This window comes from Lepidochelys olivacea (genome assembly GCF_965140295.1).
Source record: "Lepidochelys olivacea isolate rLepOli2 genome assembly, chromosome: 12".
In the NCBI taxonomy this organism is placed as follows: domain Eukaryota; kingdom Metazoa; phylum Chordata; order Testudines; family Cheloniidae; genus Lepidochelys; species Lepidochelys olivacea.
Genome location: NC_140422.1, coordinates 11,581,502 through 11,592,193, shown reverse-complemented (window position 1 = coordinate 11,592,193; position 10,692 = coordinate 11,581,502).

Here is a 10,692-nt window from a genome sequence, read left to right as displayed (position 1 = left end):
AGATAATTTTGAGGTGTTTCACTTCTTCCAGGACAGGCATGATTAGTACTTAGGCAGAATCTCTGCCAAGAACAAGGAAACCTGCAACAAGCAATTTGGTAATAAAGCCACCCTAATGTCTTTCTCTCTCCTTATTTGGTTTCCTTTCTGTAAAGAGATCAAGTTCACAGAGGTGTTGGAGTCACTCTGCGAAATCAAACTAATAAGGATAACGTGGTTTAAAAGCAAAATGGCCTATAAAACCAGGGAGTGTAGGAAGTTACCCCTCTGCCTAGAGAGTTTCAATACAGTTCAACCACCCGGGGGGGAACCCACCACTACCAAAGCCAGTTTAAGACTTTTCTCCTCCGGGGAACCCCGGATACAAGAAACCCATCAGGAATCATTTCCCCGAACGTCCCTTCCTCCAGCCCTGCCCCTCCCAATCCTGGTTCACGATGGAGGAATGTCCCCTGCCGTGGGGACTCGGAGGTTTAAGAGTGGAAATGCTGTAGCCCGCGTGTGACAGGTCTATCTCCCTTGTCAAGATATGAAACAACGCCACATCACTTGGCTGGGAACATCCTCAGATGGGGGGAATCGGATTTTATCTCCCCCGCGCCAGGCCCTGGGGACGGGTTCCGGACGTCACCCCGCCTCCCCTAACTTCCAGAGTCGATACAACAGTTCGCAGGTTGGTAGCCTGTCAATGCGCATTGTTCCCCAATTAGTGAACACGCAGACATGACATCCCCCCCCCCCCACTTTTAGGATTACTTCTCTCCTTTGCCTCTGAGCGGGCCGGGTCGGAGGAGCTGGGAGCCGTTGATTGATGCATCCCACGCTGGGTTAGGAAGTTTAGAAAACAAAGTTCGCCTGCTAATGGCCCCGAGTTCCCCTGCGGACGAGCAGACGCGGGCTGCACACTTCAGTGAGCGCGCTGGGGGGACTGTGTGTCTGGCTTTGTTCGGGATCGTGTCTCCTCCCCCCCCCCCCCCCCCAGCGCCCTCCTCGGAATTCGTGGGACGCCGATGGCCCCGCTAATGAATTTTTGTCCAAGATAATTACCGGGGCCATAGAGCCCGGGGATGAAAAGGCGGCTTTGTGCGGCCGGGCTCCCCCCGCCACTCGCCGTGCCCTCTGGGCGACCCAGCCTGCCAGGCAGGGACATCGGAGCTGCCCGGGGATTGCCCCACGACCTACTTCTGCCCACTGGCCAGGAGCCGCCTCGCTGTCTCCTTAGCCAGGCGGGTTGCTGCCTTCCCACTCCTACCGAGCCGGGCGAATGCAGGTACATCGGAAAGACACATGGAGGTCACGTCTACACGAGGATTCGTTGTATTTTAACCCGGGCTGCACATTCTGGTGTTGACAGGTGGTGCATAGGGCTAAACACAGCTAGAAACAGACTTTTACACTTCTTACCTCGCTGTAACTTAGGGAAGTCAACAGCATTACCCGCCTACACCCCTTCATCCTTGGGGTTACCTCCGCTAGCTATAGCCCGGTGGAAACTACAGCGCCTTGTCTCTCCCAGAAAGCCACGTAACTCCAGTTAGCCACCTGGCTTACAAAAGCAGCTTTTTCAGACCAGTGTGTACCCGGAACAAATGTGAGCACTCTACACTAGAGTTCGCAGTCACCTTCCATGTGAAATGCTACTGGTCAAGTGTAGACATGTCCCCATGTGTATTCATTCTCCCCCCCTCTCCTCAGATGTTCTCCTCAACTGCTGGAAATGGCCCACCTTGATTATCACTACAGAATGTCTCCACTCCCCCCTTCTTTGCTGGTAATAGCTCAACTTAAGTGATCACTCTGGTTACAGTGTGTATGGTAACACCCATTGTTTCATGTTCTCTATGTATATAAATCTCCCCACTGTATTTTCCACTGAATGCATCTGATGAAGTGAGCTGTAGCTCAGGAAAGCTTATGCTCAAATAAATTTGTTTGTTTTGTTTGTTAAATTTGTTTTCTTTTTGTAGACAGGGCAGACACTGATGCCCACAATACTGCTAAAGAAGCATTCGGCTAGTACAAAACCCAAAGAATCAGTGGCAATCACCACTCTGAAGTTTCTTTTCCAAAAGAAAACAATACTCCTTTTCTTTCAAGTTGCCTCAGGCCAATTATTGCTTTACTGGTACTGCCTTCACTAGCTAGATGGGGAAAGGCTTTTTAATTATATAAAAATGGAAGGTTGTGTTAGCAAAATTAGTTCAACAAATAACACTGACCATCACAGATAGAGAGCCAACCTCAGACCAGCTGCACTTGTGTGGTCTATTCAGGAGGGGATGGGGGAAGAGAAAGAGGGTAAAAGTTGAAAGTCTCTCTCTCTCTGGGCTTGTCTACATTATAACATTTGCATCTTCAGACACAACTGTAAGTAGTCAAGATAGGTGCCAGGATTCTGACTCCAACCTGGCCTGGCCACCCTACACTACCCAGTGGTATCAGCATCCTGATGGTTAACTCCATTTTGCAGAGTAGGGGATAACATTTGGTAAGGTAGCCAAGGTAAAGTGGGTGTAACTAGAAAAGTAGAACAAAGCTAACTGAGTTTGACACCGTATTTGTAGCCTTCAGTGATAACCTAAGAACCCAGTTTACTAACTCATCCCACCCCCTTTCTGAGTCCCTGCTTCCCCCTCACTACCACCAACTTCACTTTCCCACCATCCACTCTCCTCTGGGTCCCTGCATCTCCTACCACTTGCCCCCACTCCTCACTGGTCCCTTGCTTTCTCCCCCCCTCCACTTCCCTTCCAGGTTCTTGCTTCCCCACACCTGTAGTTTCTGCTGCTTCTCCCCTCCGCTCTTGACACACACCCCAGGTCCCCACTCCACTTTGCTCTTTCCTCCACAAACTCTCCCTGTAGGGCTTATTTTTGACTGAGTTCAGGCTACAGACAATGCTGCTACCTCCCACACATGTAAACAGTGGCTGGGGAGAGCAGCACTCTGAGCCTCCTGGTTTCCCTCTCTGTCAGGCTTTTCTGGTGTTCCCATTTGCCTCAAAAACCGATAGGGTTGTGTTCATGGACACATAGAACATACCCAGAAATTCTGGAATTAAGCAGATGCAGTGTTCCAAAATTATTGCATTACAGACAAACCAAGAAATGCCAGGGAGTCAAGGGTAGGGCCTTGCTTTGCTCAACCAATATATTAAAACAACAATTTTCAAGCAAGTTACCACTACCTGAAAACAAGTAGCTCCAATAAACAATGTCACAGTGAGCCACTGATTCTGAAAAGCCCTCTCAAGCCCTTCAAAGCTCCAGCTCCATATGCTTATACACAGCGTGGAGATGCCTGATAGCTATGTTAATGACACCCATGTACAGTTCTCCTTCCCTGGTGTTAGCTGCACTTGTTAATTTCTTTCCGGTTAGCCTAGCTAACCATGGGCCAGCTACCTCCAGTTTAAAGCACCACTTCACTTGAGCTAGAGATATGGGGGGGGGGGGGGGAGGGAGGGGAGGAGTCAGGGGGAGGGGTCAGGTTATGGGCAACACCTGAGTTATATCTCCAGCTAACAATGCAGTGAAGATAAGCTCTTTAAATCTAGATTGCCTGTATCTCTAAAGATATCTCTTCACTTAAAAAAAAATGGGGCAGGGGAGGAATTTTTAACCTGAGTTAGCTAAAAGCCATGAAGATAACTTGGGTTAGTTTTTTGAGTTAATCAAAAAACTTTATTGGGGAGCCTGGGGTTTAGCTGGAGCTGCTAACCCCAGTAAAATCTAGAGTGGCCTTGTCTACACTGTTATTTTAACAGGAGTAACTAACCCAGATTAAAGAGTAAAAGTTTTTTTTTTCCTTTTTGCACACCCAGTAAATACATTAAGAGAGATGCTCCAGCTCCACTACAAGTTACTACACATGACTCAGGAATTACTGGATGAAGTATTGTGATCCAAAATACTGTGGTAACAAGATGGTAGCACTGCTGAAAAGGATCGGATGGTTATAGTAGATCACAAATTAAATACGAGTCGCCAATGTGATGGAATTGCCAAAAAAAAGGGCTAATCTCATTCTGGGGTATGTTGACAGGAGTATTGAATGTAAGACACAGGAGGTAATTGTCCCACTCTACCTGACATTAGTGAGGCCCCTGCTGGAGTACCGTGTCCAATTCTGGGTGCCACACTTTAAGAAAGATGTGAACAAACTGGAGGGAATCCAGAGAAGAGCAATAAAAAATGATGAAAGGTTTAGAAACTAACCTCTGAGGAAAGATTTTAAAAACTGGGCATGTCTAGTCTTGAGAAAAGAAGGCTGAGTGGGACCTAATAACAGTCTTCAGATACATTAATGGCTATTATAAAGAGGACTATGATCAATTGTTCTCCATATCCATTGAAACAAAAAACACCTGCAGCAAGGGAGATTTAGATTAGATATTCAGAAAAATTTTCTAACTAAAAGTGTAATTAAGCTCTGGGGTAGGCTTGCAAGGGAGGTTGTAGAAGCTCTGTCATTGGAAGTTTTTAAGAACAGATTGGACAAACACTTGTCAGGGCTGATATAAGTTTATGTGGTCCTGCCTGAGTGCATGGGGCTGGACTTGACTTCTTGATGTCCCTTCCAGTCCTACATTTCTAGGATTCTGTACCAGGCAGGTGATCAGATTAATCAGCTCTTCCCAACCTTTTGAAAGATGAAGCCCAGGTCAGGAAAATGAAACAAACTTGAGCCCCCTTTAACAGTTGTGATTGAACTTGCTATTGGTCTGCACTGCTCAGCTACCCCTTCACTCCCCTTTTTAGAAAGACATGCACCACACTTTGGAAGACAGTGAATTAAATGGATCATATTCATATCTCCTTGCTGGGGTTAAAATCCATGAATCTATGAGACTGGGAGTCCAGGATTCTATATCTGCCAACTGATGTATAGTGAAGCTTTGGACAACACACTGTAGGTCCAAATCCTGCTCACCTTACTCAAGCCAGTAGTTTTATTAATTGCACATGCCCAACTTTCCCTAGTATGTATTATGGGGATAATACCTATCTGCCTCGCAAGGATGTGGTGTTGTCTAACTGAATTTAAGCTTGTAAAGCTTCAACAGCCTCAAATGGAGGTTGCTAGATTAGAAAATTATTATTAGTGGCTGCAGTTGTTATGAAGCAGTATGTTATGGTGAGAGTGATTATTTCAAGCTGATCTAAACCAGTGTAGGCTGCTCCTTGTGCCAGGTGTCATTTCAGGACCAATGCATCTGTTACTGGGAATTTTTTTTAAACCTACTGTTCATCTGAAAATAAATCATAGGCCAGGACAGGTGGATAACTGTCTGGAAATATTTCATTATTTATTTAATCTGGATTCTTTTTCAATCTACTTAGCAGGAGAAATACTTTTTTTTTAGCCTGAATCTGAAAGCTGGATTTTTCATCTGAAGAGGAGAAAATATCCTGATAACACCTTGATGTAAGTAGAACGGCGTATCTCAATTATCTTTAGCAACACATTGGTAGTTTCCGTCCCTCTGAAAGACTTGAGGGAAGAGAAAAAAAGTTCTCAAGAAAAAAATCCATCTAGAAGATTTGTAGTAAACTTCCTAGTGCTTTATATCTTGTTTTCTACCCTTCTTGGGAGACTCTTTGGGAAATGAACTCATATATATTCAGAGTAGAGACCTTATATATGCATATCTCAAAGCCATTACATCTACTACCTGTATTTTCCAGACACATAAAGCAGACTTAAATATGGCTCAGCTAGCCAGTGGAAAATTCCCCCAGATTTCTCCTACATTCTCCAGTTGTGCAAGGCCACTGAACCCCAGATGACAGTATCTCCTCTTGGGACTGTTGGTGAGCTGAAGTCACAGTGGGTCTCTAGGATCTGGCAAGGGAAATGATGCCTTAAAGATGTCTTTTCCTTTCCCCACTCCCAATCCTGTACTGAGAGCAGCTTGGCCAGATCAGCATATTCAGCCTTTTTATTTGCAGAATGCTATCTTCACTTGTGGATTGAGGCAGTAGCTGGCCTGTAAAATTTGCTAGCCTTTGGCTCATCTGTTGGTTTCCTGAATGACCACTGTGTCTTATAAGACTTTCACACTAAATTAAGTGATTTCCTTTGGAAGAAAAAAATGGAAGAGGTACCCTACAAGAAATTGAAATTCTCCCTCTACCTATAGCATGAATTGTTATATAGGTGGATAAGTGTATTATATTGCTGATACATTAGATCTGACAATTTCATACATGTAAATGGAGTAATCTACAAAATTATTTCTTTTAAAAGAAGTGTGCACCAGGAAAGCGTATACAAGCATCAGTCATCCAACATGCTACCATGAATGTTGGCGCTCCCACAGTTGTCAAGAGTTACTAAGATCTAAATTATTACTTTGAACATGTTATCACCAAGCTTGTCACAATACAGCCCCTCAAGGAACTGATCAAAAAAAAGAGGCAAGAGTTAGATGGACAAGTATCTACACTCAAGAAATACCATCTTAGGCATATCAAAGTTATTGCCTGACTTGACTTGGAGGAAAAACTTGGCTTATTCGAGATGCCAGTTCTGTTGGACTCAGATGTTCTAATGGAAAGGTATTCTCAAGACTTCAAATTCTGCATTTCATGGGAGGTTTCATATATTGGGGTCTCTTTTCTAGAGCACAGGCAATCCGGTTGAGAACCACAGACACAAGTGAGCACAAATGCATAAAAGACGCAGGCACAAAATACCCTGTTGCATAAGGGAAGCAGTGGGTTGGGAGTCAGGAAGCTGGGGTCTAGGCTTACCTCTTTCACAATGACGTTTATATTTCTGTTCAGTTTAGCTTAATGAACTTAATCAGTTTAAAATGACTTACCCTCGTTTAAAGTGCATCTGTATTAGGGATTTGTACCCATGTAACTGGATTGATTTAAAAAAACTGATTGAGTTATATTGGTGTAAGTTTATAGGTGAATTGGTTTATTGGTGAATATAGAAATGCTGGGAAGTTGATGACATTTCATCCATAGATTTTTGCGCAGTGGATGTTTGGAAGGACACAAGAGCTAGAAGTTTAAAAGTTTAGAGTCTGTGCCAGGAGGTGGATTCGGTGGCAAATTCCATGGATGTGGCATTGTAGAGTACTCAGGGTCTTGCTTTCACTTAAATTTGTCTTAATTGTATTCAGCCTTATCTTCATAATCCATTATAAATAGCTTCAACCGGAATCAAGTTGAAAACCTAGGTCTACTGAGTGATCTTTCAGTCAGAAGAAAATCCTGCTGGTTACAATGTAGTGTTATCCATCCTCTTCCCATCTGATACATTATGTAATGGTTTGCCTTTTCATGTGGGGAAAATATTCTACTTCCAAAGAAGTTATGGTTTCATAGAATTTTAACTTGGGTCCAAATTTGCTAGCGCCATGCCCTACCAGAATGTAGAACATTTGAGCAGAGCTACTGCTCAGCACTTCTGATACCCTTTGTAGAGCAAAACCACTTCCACATTCACCACGTGACTAAAGAGCCTCTATACTCAAGCAAATGGTTTTGGTTGCACAGGTTGCTCAAGGGCTGGGACTAAGAGAGGAAACTCCTGCCCCTCTTCTCTTCATATCGTGCCATCACGCAGCACCATGCAGTGGGTGCTTCATCCCAGAAAAGTTACTCTAGTCTCTGATGAGGAATATCACACAACACAGCCACAGACCATGGCAAGAGTTGCCCATCTTGCCAGAGGAGATAGTTCATCCGACTGCATAGACGTCATGCATGTGCTACAACAGCAAAACTCTAATGGGGGCTGTTCTCTCTATGACAAATTGCCCCCAGTGTGAGTCTTAGCCTTGCTAAGCCACTATAAAGTGGATAGATATAGCCACTTCCTGATGCCCCAGATGTCTGTGATTCACTGGGGTAGGATATTATTGATCCCACGGTTGTGCACTGTATGTGATACTGAGAACCAAATTAGGTAGCTGTAATAACAGGTAGCTCATATAGTGCTTTTTCATCAGTAAATCTCAAAGCACTTTGCAAAGGAGATACGCATTATCCCCATTTTACAGGTGGGAAAACTGAGGCACAGGGTGAAGTTACTTACCCAAGGCCACTCAGCAGGCCAGTGGCCAAGCCACGACTAGAACCCAGCCACCTGAGTGCCAGTCCAATGTTCCATCTACTATCTCACACTACCTTGTGGTCAGATTTGCTGTACAAATATGATGGGAATCACAGCAGTTGGTACTGGTTTTGGTAGATAATAGATGGGATAGCCAGGGCTTTTGAGTCACCCACTTTCCAAGTATTTGAACTTCAGAGCTAGCTGCTGTTCATCTAGCCAGGTGTTTCTCAGCCCTAGAATCAGGAGCTATGATTTATGTATGGTGTGATGCCTGCCAATATGCTAGCCACAACTATCAATGTGAGAGCAAATGCCTGTGCATCACATACGACAGCTCATCACTGTCACACACAGAATTACGTCCTCCTACTGACCCCCTCCTCGTTGACCCAATTAAGCAGCACTGTATGCTTCCTGATCCGTGCGAGCACAGGTGGAGTATGATTTCCATGTCACTATTTATTTGGAGCACTGCTTAACTTCACTTTGAGCTCTCCACCATAACAGACAGTTACATACACAGGCCAACAGTGCAGATCAAGCAATTCTGAGAGAAGATCAGCAGCAACAGAGTTGAAGACTGACTGCTCATAGTAAAACCAGGTTACCCTGCCATGCCAAAATGACTGCCATTTTCAAGGCACTGCCACAGATGGCAAACCTATCTGCTCGCCCATGATAAAGTCAGCTCTGACTAATGGAGGGCATCTGATCTAACCTCCTCCCACCCGCCCTGCAGTATTGAATGATGATCCTACAAGATTAATGGAAGCAGGGACGGAAACAATCACTCCAGCTAAAGCTATGACATTCAGTCCAGAAAAGTGTTTCATGATAGAAAGCTACTGTATCTTGATAGTTATGTTCTTGACATCATAATCGGCAATGGCCTTTCTAATGACACTGCTTTATATTTGCAGGCTCTCTCTGCTCTATGCACAGGAAGATAACTGAAATGGCCCAAAGCCAATGGTGGAGCAAAGAGATTAGTGAAGACCTTGAAGGAATTTCTGTGAATCACTGCCGTGGAAAGATCTGAAACAAGAGCTGCATAAAATCCTAAGAAATTAGAATTCTCACAACTCTACTTGGACTTCACCGGCAACAGTCCTGCTGCCTACCAGGGTCCCTAAGTAATTAATTCACTCTCCCCCGAAGACTGAGACACCAAAAATGGTCAGAGAAATAGAGCAGCCAAAGGGAAAAGAAAATGAGTCTACAAACATAAGAATGTACATACTGGGTAGACCAAAGGTTCATCTAGCCCAGTATCCTGTCTTCCGACAGTGGCCAATGCCAGGGGAAATGAACAGAACAGGTAATCATCAAGCAATCCATCCCCTGGCAAACAGAGGCTAGGGACACCATCCCTGCTCATCCTGGCTAATAGTCATAGATGGATCTATCCTCCATGAATTTATCTAGTTCTTTTTTAAACCCTGTTATAGTCTTGCCCTTCACAACATCAATATCCAATTCTATAGGCTAAAACATTACAGATCACCACCAGCAAACCGGACATGCATACACCAGTCTTCTCTTGGTGTTACTACATTGATTGCAATGATTTATACTAGCTTGAGACGAGAATCAAGCCTGCTGCATTTTTCACAATACCAGAGATCACACAATAATCTCTGAAGTATCATATTACCCAGAATCTGAACATGCTGTCATTTTGCATGGGAAATATGATGTACTATAACTTTCCATGACTATGGGGTCGACAACAGTGGCTTGTGTATTATAGCACAGGATAGATAGGAATATGCAAGGTGATGGAATGATTTAGCAAACAGGACATTTCCATCAAGGGATGAGGTTTATTAAAAAAAAAGGAAAGAAAGCACATCAATTTAACATAAGCACAAATGGAAATAGAAGACTCCTCAATTTGGGATTCGGTGCACTCCTCTGACCCTGGGATTGGAGCCTGGCCTTTCCAAAGGCATTTCGCCCTTTTGTCTCTCAAGTAGCATATTTACAGTCTGTTCCAGTTATCCCCTTTGATTATATATAATGTCCTAATGGCAAGAAAAAACAAAGGGCTCAGTTTTGCACTCAGATATACACCTAAAGATGTGAGCACCAGAGGTAGTTGGACTAGTCCATCTACAATTTAAATGAAGTGGAGATTCTGATAGGACATTTTCTATAGGGCATCAGAAATTCAGCAGCATTTTTTACCATTGAAGACCAAACCTCCTCTGTAGCAGTGAAGATTCAATCTTTTCTTTTGTTGCAGTTGTCAAGACTAGGGTGGATAAGGATCCATAAAAACCTAACGGGACTAGGAAATTGGATAGGACAATGGTAGGTGAAATTTGACATAGACAAGTACAAAGTAACACATAGTGGAGGGAAAAGCAATTCCTCCAAACCATCCCCATATAGATAGCCTTATTCCAAGTATTTATACAAATCATAAGCATTCAGGATTAATTTGGATAACACTGTAATGGTCACCTTATCTGTTGAAATGGTAGATTTTCAAAGCAAGGTTTTAATCTGTCTCCCCAATGGTTGACTAGCAGACAGCTCATCTTCCCTTTCTTCCCCCACCCCCACTTTCAGTGTGTCCTCAGATTGTATTTATTTATTTAGAAATACACAGGA